Here is a 14279-nt window from a genome sequence, read left to right as displayed (position 1 = left end):
CTTAAATACTTATTAACCCGTTAGAACCAGTAAGAGTTATAGACTTTTTACTTAGAATGAGTGTTTTATGCCAAATTAATGGTTGAATATGGTGTAATTTGTGATCATTCAGGCATTAAATACTGCTCCCTATTATTCCCTATTTATCTTTAATTTTGAAGAGATCGGATATCATAATACTTAGTTTGCTGCACCTTATTCTAATAAAAGTCCATAAAAAAATTCAGCCAAAATGGCGTAATGTAAGCAAATAATAAGGTTCAGAATGGCGTAATATAAAAAAATAAAAAGGTCAAAATGACCTACTGTAAAAAATAATGAGGTTCAAAATGACGTACTGTAAAAAATAATAATGTTCAAAATGACGTAATATGAAAAATAATAATATTAACAATGGCGGAATGTAAAGAATAATAAGGTTCAAAATGAAGTAATATAAGAAATAATAATGTTCAAAATGACGTACTGTAAAAAAATAATAAGGTTCAAAATGGCGTAATTTAATAAATAATAAGATTCAAAATGGCGTAATGTAAAAAATGATAAGGTTACAAATGATGTAATATTTAAAATGATAATGTTCAAAATGGCGTATTGTAATAAATAATCCAGTTCAAAATGACGTAATATATTAAAAAAAAACATAATAATGTTCAAAATGGCGTAATATAAGCAAATAAAAAGATAATTGCAGCTTCTCTTCTAATTTTCGGATATTTTAATCATGACAAAATGTATTTTATTTCCTTTTGAATGATCATAAATTTGGATATAGACTTTTGTCATTTATTCATTATATGCTCTTACAATTATATTGAGCTTCTTAATTAAAGATTGGTAGATATAAAAAGGAAATATAACTGAATAAAAAATATTCCCACAAGAAATATATATATATATATATATATATATATATATATATGGATATATATATGGATATATATATATATCCATATATATATCCATATATATATATCCATATATATATCCATATATATATATGTGTGTGTGTGTGTGTGTGTGTGTGTGTGTATATATATATATATATAACTAGCAAAAGTACTTGTCGTTGACTGGGTTCAAAAACAGCCTACAGAAAATGGACTCTGATATATGAAAGTATGATAGATTATGAAAAGGAGGGTTATAAATTTGGGGTGAATTTGAGGGTATCGAAACCAAAGCAAAATATGATGAAAGTAAAAATAAAATAGATAAACCCCATAATTTATTATATCATACCTGTCAACACTATAACACTTATCAGAAATATTCTGTGGATATATATTAAAAAACCTTGTTAAACTTTGTGACATATTTCCATTCTATGGAGGTCAGGTGCGAACGAACACTCCATAATTTTATTATACCATATTTGTTCCAACTGAAATATAATTATCAAAGTATACTTACGCAGATAGATATGAAAAGTCTTTATTAAAGTTTGTACCTATTTCCATTCTATGGAGGCCAGGTGCGAACGCAGACCCCACAATGTGGTTATACCATCCTTATTTAAGTTAAAACATACTTATCAAAGTATTCTTATATAATGTATATCAAAAACACTTGTAAACATTTTTTTTTTCAATTTTTCAATTTTTTATTTCCATACTTTGTGGGCCAGGCCCAAACGCATATCCCACAATTTTAATGAACCGCTGTTCTGCCAGATCAAACATGCCCATTCCTGTGTCTTGATATATCTTCTATCATTATATGTAATCAGTTTTTTAAAATAGTCAGCCAAATAGGAGCCTATTCGTGCCGCACACACACAGAATTTAGCTTTATATTATATATATATATGTGTGTGTGTGTGTGTGTGTGTGTGTGTGGAAATTACTCCAAGATTAGTCCTGAAGCCACTTGATGTAAAGAGCTAAAAATACCACAATAAGTGTGAGATAGATAGATGCCGACACAGAAAACCACAATGCTTTCCTCTTTTGTCTGAAACATTACAATTGAGGACTACAAGACAAAATAAGGAAAGCGAATCACGACGATGCCGAAATAAACACATGGTCCAATTTCCACTCGCCTGAATTGGAGAGGAACTTAAATAGTACGACACAAAATAGATGTGTAGATGTATCCTTCAAGATATAAAACAAGACGATGGATTTATATTACCAAAAAGAACCTGTATGTTTTACTAGGATAGTAGCTTATCGAAATGCCGGCTAAACATAAAAAGAAAATTATTTGCGATGATAAGAAAATAAACAATTGAATGAAGTTGAGTAAGAAAGAGAAGAGACTGCACGAGCAGCGGTACCGAACGAGAGAGGGATTGAGAGAGAGAGAGAGAGAGAGAGAAAAGAGAAAGAGAGAATGATAGAGAGAGAAAGAGAGAGAATGAGAAAGAGAAAGAGAGAGAGAGAGAGGACCAAATGGATGGCGTAGCAAATAATCGGAGCCTCGTTTTCATACAGATAGCCATTTGTGTCGAATATGCTATTTTATGCTTTTTGTTTTAGCTGGCAGCTCAATTCGACCTTGACACCAAGAAGTGGATAACAAAACCTTCCAGTGATTTATGTTCGATTCATCATTGAAATGTGTTTAACAATGGAACTTAAAAAAGCGAATGCAGAAGCGAAACAGAAGAAAGTAACGAACAACAACAAAAAAATAAAAAATAAAATGTATCACAAAGTAGAAAAATGGCGGATCTGTTAGCGATCAAAACATATTTATATATATATTTATATATATATATATTCCCATTTTTAGCTGGTATTCTTGAATGAAATTTTGAATAAAATATAAAAATGTACAAATTATATTTTTCTCATTAATTTAACATTGTGTGCATTCATATATATACACACACAGATATATATATATATATATATATATATATATATATATATATATATATATATACTATTCATATATACATACATATATGCAGACGATTGCCGTCTTAAACTTGATATTCTACATAAAATAGCCTCTTCCAATGTGTCCTCAGGTGGCTTTGAAGGCCGATGAACTACAACACTTGTACCCCCTTGATGTAATTTCCCCTGACAAACACGACAAGCAGCAAAGCCCCGCCCCTAAACAGTAGCGATCCCTAGATGTAAGAAAGCCTTCTACTCTAATACTTTCTTCCCCAGAACTGCAAGGGTGATGACAGACGTTACACGCAAAAGTCAAAGTCTTAACAGGGTTTATTAGACTTGCATGTCTTTGTGCACAACCATATACCTTTTTAGTCTAAATACAGACCTGCATACCTTACTGCTTATATATATATATATATATATATACATATATATATATATATATATATATATATATATATATATTTATATATAGGTGTCAGGTCAGGTGGCTGCGGCGGAACACTGGATAACGAGGACCTGTCAATGCCAGATTTCATATAGTTCATATACCCTGCCTTCGAAAGAAAAATATGTCCACACATTTCACAGATCTAATTTCCATGAGCGCATGGCAAATTCTCTAGGTTATCTTTACTAAGTGCTCTTTTCATCTTTGCATGACTCCTCTTCTTGACACAAAGAGAACCACGGCCTCTTTTAACCAATTCCCGACAATCTCCACGATCAATCGCAGTTGCTTTCCAGGATTCGATATCAATATCCATATGTCTCAGATTACTTTTGAAGCCATCCTTGTAGCGCTATCAGAGCTTATGGTCGGGACGCTTATAACTAGCAAGTTCTTACAAGAGTCGCCTTGGTAGGCGACCAGCATCAAGACGTACGATGTCACTCATCCAGCGTAATTGTGCAGTGGTAATCATGGATGCAATACTTGAGCACATTGTAATTTTTAGTACCTGTGTCCGGTGTGTACATTTGCTATTTGATGTTCAAAATTCTTCTCAAGCACCTAAGATGGAGTGTCGTAAAATCCTAATGTGTCTCTGGTGAGTTGTCCAATTTTCTACGGCATAAAAAAGCAGCGTGGCACCACACTCCATATAAACATCTTGCTTGTTGTTAATGGTGAGTTAGCGATCAAACGTTATCGCCTTTCACAAGCATTTATTGTTGGACGTACGTTATCACCTATCACATGCATTTCCGGTTCTATACGTACGTTGTCACCTTTCATGCACGCACACACACACACACTTACGATCGCACTTATACAGGGTGTCCATAAAGTCCGTGTGCACTTAAAAAAACTTAGATATGTTGCAGAATTACTTTATTCCGCAACTTGAACAATTAAACTTGAAAGATGATACAGTGTTTCAACAAGATGGAGCTCTTTGTCACTTTGCTCGGCGTGTTATACAGTTTCTAAATCAGGAATTTCAGGAAACAGATAGATTGGAAGAGGTGGACCATTTCATTGGCCTCCACGTTCGCCAGATTTGACTCCATTAGATTTTTTTATGAGGACATGTGAAAACAATTGCGTATGCAACCAAACCTAGTTCATTGGAAGATTTGAAAGCTAGAATAGCTAATATGATTTCAGGCATTACTATAAATCATTTGGCAAATGTTTTTCGTGAACTGCAAAATCGTATTACCCTTTGTATTGTTAATGATGGAGGGCATGTGGAAAGTTAAATAAAATTTAAATAAGGGTTTAAAAATATAGATTAACTTCTTTCAAATCCATTTTACAGATTATTTCTATTGCAAATACAAATAAAGTTATGATTTTTTTAAGTGCACACGGACTTTATTGACACCCTGTATTATCACCTTTCAAATACTATTATGTTTTTACGCACGTTATCAACTTTCACACATACATGATCGTACAGTCGTTATCATCTTTCACAGATATTTATGTTTATACGTAAGTTATCCTATTTCACATAATATTCTTGCTTGTACTGTATTGCATCTTCCTTTGAAAGACACTTTTATTAATTAATTCTTCGTTTTTTATACTGTTTTCTCATTAGGTGATTTTTTTATTTCGCTTTTACGTTTTAGTTCTATTTGTGCATATTTTCTACATTGTGCATAATTGCATTTAGAGTAATTCTTTATCTCTATTTCAGAGCGGTCTCTACCAAACTACTTTGTTAATTTTTGGTCTACAAACTTGAAATTTTATATATGGGGTATTTGTACCTATGAAACGAAATCGATGTAAATTTAAGCCGGTCAAATAGCTGTGTAGGCGTCAAAGTTGACAACACGGAGTTTGGCTAACGTAGTCTGGCATAATCTGTAAACTCTTCGTATGTACAGATATACATTTATATGTTTAATAGCGTTATTTTAAAGTTTTGATATGCATATAGACTTTGCTCAGATAGTAACGAATGACGCTGGAGAGTTATATGCTTTGATTTTGATTCTAGCTGATAAGAATCAAGTCATATATTTTTTTAACTTTTGAAATCACTACTATATATTGAGTAGAATATAGGGTGTAACAAGGACACCGTAGTCCCAAAAAAGACGAAATAATTTTATTTCCCTTTGATGAAAACCGTTTTTATTTATTGTTTTTTTTTGTGTCGCAGACCTCCTACTATTTGGCCAGTTGTGTACAAATCCCAAGAGCGATATGAGCCTTCTATCATGTCGTAACGTTACACAATGTTCAACGAACGAGATCGGAGATGCGCCGCTATACAACTCTACCGATGCAAGGTTTGACTACAGGACTACTGGCGACACCCTCAAAATGCAAATCTTGGCGGTTCAACGCTCCAAAGCAGAGCTCAACGAAGTTATGGTCTTTGATGTGGTTACAAGATAGGGCCACATCGTACCATCTGACATCTTCGAAGTCGGCTTGAAAGTCAACACTAAAGTGTACCTGGATGTGCTGAAAAATGTGGTGATCTGCTAGTCTAACCAGGTGGCCGCTAGCAGACTTGGTATGGCAGCAGGACTCGGCGGCACTTTACAAATCCAGGCTTGGCTTCAGAAGGAGTGCTACGACTTGGTACCCTTCTATCACTAGCCCCTTCTTCACTCGCCCTGAACCCGCTGAACTAATTCGTTTGGTTATACGTCGACAGCATCACCAACATGACCTCCCACAACACCAAAGCCAGGCTGATCGCCGCCATTCCGTCGAGTATTCGCCGAGCTCTCGCCGGCGCTAGTTGAAAAGACATGCTCCCAGTTCCGGACCCGCATCGAGACGGTAATTGAAGCTGAAGGCTGCTTAATTGAATAAATGTCAGTTCTACAACATAATCAAGTTACCGGAATTAACCTTTCTAATAAAAGTTTTTTTTTTAAGCTGTAGTGTTGTTTTTTTAAAGCGACAAATTTATCGTCCTACTCTGAATAATAATCAATAAAGGAATGAGTCCATAATAAACAGGAAATCTGCATGAATTGAAATATCATAGTTTAGCATATTTACGGACGGGCAACGTCGAGTGTCATGCTAGTAATACTATAATAATGAAAACGGTGTCAAACGAAGGGGTAATTGTACTATGTTCTACAAGTATTTCAATGGTGGATGCTCCGATGAACTACAAGTAATTGTACCCCTCGACAAACCCAATAAGCAGCAAAGCCCCACCCCTAAACAGTAGCGACCCTAGATCTAAGAAAACCTTCTACTCTAATAGCTTCTTCCCCAGAACTGCTAGACTTTGGAATTCCCTTTCGGATTCCTGCTCCCTCAGCTGTACTGACATGCAGAAGTTCAAGTGTAATGTTGACAGACATCTTGCTGCTTAACTCCCCACATAGTATTCCTGCAACAAAGTGTAGTATCTGTTCTTCAGATGCTGCACTTCTATTTCTTGTTCTCTTTCGGTGGAGGAGAAGTCCTTCACGACTGAGACAATTTTTATTTTTGTACCTTTTCTCCACGTTAAAAAACGACCCTGGTGTCTAACTCTGTCCCGTGGGGAGGCATAGTAAATAGGTACATCAAAGTGGGGCTGTGACTTGTTTGGGATGAAAATGTAATTAAAAGAAAAAAATACTACCTAACAATAATTAGTTCAAGAAAATTTCGCGAATTAAATATATATCGGTTTCGAATGTGATACTATAAGCATTACCTGCAAACACATAAACGTGTTAGAAAAGTAAAAAGGAGGAGAAACACAAAAGGAAATAGTTAATCACAAATATAGGAAGTAATATCAGTAGAAAGACGGTGGTTCATAAAGGAGGTTGTCTACACACATAGATGGACAGAATAACTTATCGAGATGATTCAAAGCATTAAAAGTAAGATTTATTGATTCATTTTGCACGTTTATCAAGATCAAAGGCAAGTCGAGAATTAATGTTGATTACTTTTTCGTGTGGATAACGAGACAGCGTGTTGCGGATGAGAGACGATAGTTTAAACATGAGCAGAATTTGATAAATGAAAAAGACATTTTAACAAAAATGAATTTGAAAACGACAACGTTATAGTCACTTAGAAAGAAGCTCTGTTATATTGTGTTCCACAAACGGGTTCTTCTTACAAAAAAATTGTTTATGGAACTTCCATTTAGTTTTAGGTGTAAATAGAATGAAAGAGAAGTTATTCACAATGCTTGACTTTGGAAATCCCTCCTGGTTTCTGCTTTTTTAGCTACACTGACATACACTGCTGATTCAAAATTGAAGACTATTATTAATCTTCAAAATAAAAAAAAACTTCTTTTTAAGGATAGATTTTAAACTCTTCCGACTTATGGTTACCGATACTACAATCTAAAAAGATTATGGAAACAAAAAGCTACATTCCAAAGATTTATTTTTAAAATTTACATTTTTATTAAATTAGGCTTTTTACACATGATCAAAATTATAAGACCAGAGACAAACATTCTATTAAATTGTACAAAAAGTGTATGAAAACATTCAACAATCAAGCTTAACAATGAGTTCTACCTCCACTGCTTTTGATGACTTCCAAAATTCTTTGGGGCATGCTAGAAATAAGGGTTTTCATTAAGGTGCGTGGGATCCTGCTTCAGTTTCCAAAGATGGCTTCCCGAAGTTCATTTTTTGTTGAATATTGTCTGCTATTTCGATAAACCTCTCTTGTCATCCATCCCCAAATATTTTCAATTGGGTTCAAGTCGGGTGAGCATGCAGGATGTCCCAAGAGAGGGACTCCATTTTCTTGTAGAAAGCTCAAGGTCCGTCTTGCAGTGTGGATTGCAGCATTATCCTCGCATCGTTCCTCTGTAAGAAAAGGCACCCCATACCATTACGGACCCTCCACCACTATGACGTGTGGAAGCCACCAGGACCATCTAAATTGAATTTTTTGCTCATCAGAAAACAGGACTTTCTTCCACTTCTCAACGTCCCAGGTTTGATATTCATAACCAAATCTTAAGCGGTCCACTTTGTGATGTGGAAGCAATCGAGAAATTTGTTTACGCTTTTTATTTAACATGCCTTTTTGGTTGTAAGTGTCGTCTGATGGTTATTGGATTGCAATCAGCATCTGTAACCGCCTTAAATTGACTAGAAAAAAAGTCCTCTGCCATTCATAATAACCCGTCTGATTCTCCTACTACATACACGAGAATTTTGTTTGGGGGGGGGGGGCTAGCAAAGGATTTTGCTTTTCCATAATTCTCAGTTTTCTTTAGAAAGTCGCAAATAACAGTTTTACTGCGATTTACTGAGCTGCTATCTCTCGCTGTGACAAACCTTGCTGATGGAATCCTAGAATTCGAGAGCGCTCAGCATCGGTTAGTTTTCTTGCTTTATGCATAGTAACACACTTACACAGTGATTGCTAATCTCTAACTGAACTATAGACATTAGAATTACCATAAATCTAACAATTTATATTCTTGGTGTTATAATTTTGATTATGTGTAAAAAGCCTAATTTAATAAAAATGCAAATTTTTAAATACAATTTTCGGAATGTACCTTTTCGTTTCCATAACCTTTTAGATTGTAGTATTAGTGACCTTAAGTCGGAAGAGTTTAAAATCTATCCTTAAAAAAGGTTTCTTTTTAAAGAGTGGTCTTAAATTTTTGATCAGCAGTGTACAGAAGTTTAAGTGTAATGTGAACAGACATCTTGCTCCTCAACTCCTTACATAGTGTACCTGTAGATTTAATCCCAAACATTAATCTCTCATCTTCAAATGGAACAGTGTCTTGCTTGGGACGAATAACAGTAAAACAGAGGTTTTATTTGTGTAATGTTTTCATAAAAGCGGCTTTTGCACATCCGTAGGTATTTTATCTTCCTGTCTGTTGCCGCTAATTCTCTTCATCATTACATGTTTCGTCCAGTGATTGCTATAAGTAAGCTTCTTTTCATGCAAAATAAAAAAAAACCCAAGTAGACGTTCGCTGGGTGTTTTCTTAAAGTTTTTGTTTTGGAGACTATTGACTCAGGAAAGAGAGACTTTGTTATTTTGTCACCTTTTTTAATTCAACTGAAATGGTGACATAAGGACAACGATACCGAGGTAACATTTTTACTTAGCGATCGAAGTTGCCGGCAGCATTATCGGCGGTGCGTCTTGTACGCGCTTTCCAGGTAGACTCATTTGAAAGCCTTTTGTTTCTCTCAGTTTGAAAAACGTGACGTCATGCGTCATCTCTACTTATGCAGCTGTTTTGTCTACGCTGTTTATAGTTTATAATGTGGCCGATGCGAAAAAGCCGTAACAAGAAAAATGCTCACCTAGATTGGATTTACAATAACTTATAACAGGCGAGTAGAAAACAACATTAATACAAGAAACAAGAAAAAGAAAAAAAAGAGAGCTGACGTTACAATCTAGGCGAAAAGGAATACCGCATGATATGTTCGCAAGGGTCTACAGTGTAGTTATTACTGTGAGTAGATTTATCCTTTTTTATGTGTTCATGTATACATGTATCTATATTTATTGATGTTATGCATATATATCTTTAGTTATATACATATATATAGTACTTTTATTATTACTGTCGTTATTATTATTGTTTATTATTGTTACTAATATTACATTATTTTCTTCGATATGTACGTGCCCTAACAAATATGTCACACGTAGCCTTTGAACATTGAACAACATGTGCAAAGCCGTTGCTCGTAATAAGAGACGTTTAATTATCAAACGACTTTTCTGTCAACTGTATTGAGCAGATAATTGGGCCACACCTCAGTGAGTGGTGCCAATACGCGAACAAGCAGTAGAGAGGAAGGCTCCGAAACGGTGCGTATTCTCTCCTGATGACCCAATATTATCTATAAGACAAACTACACCCCCCAAACATGACCACATCAAGTTTTAAAAGATATGCTATGAAATACCCCCCTAAAAGCACCATCCTATAAAATTTAGACGAGGAAAGCCATAGGAAGGCGCTTTATCTCTCTCTTGGCATTAACTTTATCAAAAAGAAAACAGCTAATGAACACCAGCATATACAAGCCTATAAGGTAAGCTGTTTCTCTCGAATACAACATCTTCTGTTGTTCGCTTGCTTCATAGCTAGTTTCTACTAATGTACTAATTTTTATCATCTAGTTTGAACTTAAGCGACAGCTAATCTTGATTCGACCCCGATGATTATTCTGCTTTGCATATTTGAGCTATCATGATTTATTTGGCGTGACCCTTAATAAAATCTACACTAGCTAACTTAATTGCTAGTTGCTGCAGGTTCCTTTCATACGTTACAGCTATGTGAGTTATTGGAATGAATGCCTTACAGGAGGAACCAGATATTGGGGATCACTTTATCTCTTACCATAGAACAATGCAATGGTGGTTTCAATTTAAGGAGAGCAGAAAGTAAGTCTTGCGTTCACTTTCGTCAACCTCTTAACTCTCTTTTCTATTATTTTGTCATTTAATTTTCATAGTACATGCGTCATGGTTCTGAGAAAAGAAGAGGAATTGCCGTTTTTGGTCAACATTTACTCTATCTAACATTTACAGTTGGTAAGTTTTTTTTTTACCTTTAAGTAGTATTGTTGTATATCGATTATATTAGCAGAGATGATATATTAATACGTGTCATGTGTTGTCTAGTGGATGTGAGATATTGTTCTTTTAACGGACGTTTGATAATTTTATTTTTAAAAAAGATAGATGTGAGATATTGTTCTTTTAACAGACGTTTGATAATTAAACGACTCTTATTACGAGCAACGACTTTGCACATGTTTTTCAATGTTCAAAAGCTGCGTGTGACATATTTGTTAGGGCGTGCACTTATCGAAGAAAATAATGATAATATTAGTAATAATAATAAACAATAATAATAACAAGAATAATAGTAAAATTACTATATATATATGTATATAACTAAAGATATATATGCATAACATTAATAAATATATATATATATATGTATACATAAACACATAAAAAAGGATAAATCTACTAAATAAACGTTTAAATTGTATGTATGTTGGAGGATATAATATTGATGTGTAAACTGTCATGTTGTATCAGACTTATCCCACGGGAATATTTTACAGTCCATATATAAGAAGAATAATATATGCGTCATACCTTTTTCTTGAAGAGTTCTTCTATATTCCTGCTGCTCCCTCACGAACCATGAAACGGTCAGCACCATCCAATTGAGACATCTGCTCTTACTTGTGAAACCACAAAAAAAAACTCTTTATATTTTTATAATATACATTTATTACGGTTGTCTCAAATGGTTTTCACAGGATCTGCAGTTCGTCTACATGTTCTATACTTACAATTCGCTTCCACTCCTGTCTAGACGTCTGTCCGCTTTGGTAATCAAATCTCAACTCTCTGAATCTCTCCAAAACTAACTACATCACGTGTTCTCTTACATCACCTCATTACATGTCTCAGGCTAACCTAATATCCCCATCTAGTTATTTGTTTATCCAAACGCAAAATAATGTTTACATCTATTTTCTATTTTCGCATTCCTTTTGAGATTCCACGTCAATCATTTCTTCCCCAATTTAATTGTTTATTCTTCTAATCATAATAACTGATCCAGCAACCAGCCGTTGCTCAAACCAATTAATAATAATACTAATAATAACAATTGCAATAATAATAATGTTTTTACCCTTGGCCCTGCTTGCTACAGTTAGCACAGATACTACGCTATGATCACAGGATCATAACATTACAGTATGTTTGTAGCTATTTACATCAAGTAGCTTTCCTGCTTTGTCTTGAGAGATTCCCATAAAACATGAAAGACAGAGTGACGTTTAATGGACATCACAGAGATGCTACGAAGCATCTGAGAGCAAAGAATGACTCTTTATTGTTTTGCAATTGAAATACCCATAAAACTGAATTAAATTAGTTCGATGAATTACTAAAAGGGAAGACATAATTTTCTATTTTATTTTGTTTTTTGAAGACCTATTCATCAAACAAAATTAATCAAATATCTCGTCAATAAATAAAAGAGAATGAGAGAAAATGTCTCGTTGAGAAATAAAGGTTTTAATCAAGACAAAGTCTCATCAATTTTTTAAAAAAATATTTATTGATTAGAATATATGACTAGACATGCCAGTGATCCGTAAGGCAACAATGCTGCGTTATGAATTCACCGAGTCATACATATTTGAACTAGAAGTGTGATTCTCGTCCTTGGTTGTAATTATATCACTATATATATATATATATATATATATATATATATATATATATATATATATATATATATATATATATTACATGGGGGAGGGTCACCGCCTATCAAGGCTCAGAGGCCACTCGAGGATAAGTATTAATAGGTACACATTAGTCATTGTGATTTAAGCGTAGTAAACATTAGTGGGAATTTTGTAAGTTGGATTACTTAGGGGGACGGTTCAATAAGAACTTGTTCACGTTGGGCTTGAAGACAATCAGATTGTAGCCAGCTGGAAAGCAGGCAAATGAAATAGAGTTCCACAGGCCAGCAGTTCTAAGAAAGAAGCCCTGTTCTTGGAATCTACGTTTAGGTGTAGGCACGGATAAAGAGTGTGGGTAATTGTTGATAGTGGTACTGGCAAGCCGAGTGTTTTTCGTGAAAGTCTGGCGAGAGGGGACCAGAGATCGAAGTTCAGATGAGCATCTGCCATGAAAACAACGATAAAGCAGGGACAGGCTCGCTACATCTCTTCTGTGGGAAAGGGGTTGCCGAGAAGGGTAAAGGGCATCCCTCACAAAGCTACGAGGTCTATTTTAAACTCTGTCAAGACAGGATAAGCTGCTTCTAGAAGCTACTGCCCAGATGTGGTAAGAGTACTTCATTGTTGGCCGAACCTGGTATTTATATAGGTAGATAATTTGCATCAGGAGTGAGATATCTACTGGAGCGGTAGAAGGACCCCACCATCTTTTCAGCGAATTTGGCAATTGATTTGATATACATGTTCCATTTCAGATCGGGAGTAAAGATCAAACCCAGAAGTTTGTCAAAGCATGAAGCCTCCCCAAGACGAGAGCTATTCATTTCGATTGATGACAGCTGGGCAGCAGAGCGTTGATGGTGTAAAGATAGAAGCTTGGTTTAAGATGTATTAAAAGTAAGCAGCTACTTCTTTTCCCATTGTACCACGTGCTCAAGATCAGAGGAGAGAGAATCAGAGAGAACTTGGTCGTTTACGGTCTTCGAAGTGCTTCCATAGATGGTTGTGTAGCATAAATGTCTAAGAATGATCTAAGATCATTTATGTAGATCAGGAAGAGAGTTGGACCAAGGATAGGCCCCCGAGGGACTCCAGCATTAATACTGAGAACCTCTGATTTCTGCCCATCAACCACTACTCTTTAGAACCTATCAGAGAGAAATGATTTAATAGTTGAGAAAGCATTTCCAGCTATACCGTAGCTGGAGATCTTGTGAAGTAGGCCTTTATGCCATACCATATATATATATATATATATATATATATATATATATATATATATATATATATTCAAGCAAATATTATTGAATGCAACGGAGACACTTTGCTATATGATTCTTTTCATGAAAATAATATTAAAAAATTAAAAATTCTTGAAGCGTCATATATTAGAACCCTTCAACCCACTAAAAACGATATCGTATTCGAGAAAAGCAGTAACGTTCTAAAATGTATTGCGTAGTTCGTATTGGACGGGCTTTGTTAACGGTGTCCACGAATTTGCTGATTTTAAAACTCGAATTTTTAATCGATCTATTGCATCGACGCTATATATGTTAACTTATCACCATTTACTGTATATTTTAGTTTTCACTTTTAATTCTCATTTTCGCTCTTTCTCATTTTACTTCAACACCTGATGATGATTCATGTACGAATCGAAAGCGCTCGTGACAGCAACAACTATGGAATCTTTTATTAATATTTTTGATTTTGATACAAAAAGATTATACGGAAAATTGAACAATTAAAAAA

The sequence above is a fragment of the Euprymna scolopes genome, chromosome 37 (genome assembly GCF_053919585.1).
Source record: "Euprymna scolopes isolate OS-2025 chromosome 37, ASM5391958v1, whole genome shotgun sequence".
Lineage (NCBI taxonomy): Eukaryota > Metazoa > Mollusca > Cephalopoda > Sepiida > Sepiolidae > Euprymna > Euprymna scolopes.
Note: the sequence above shows the minus strand (reverse complement) of the source record.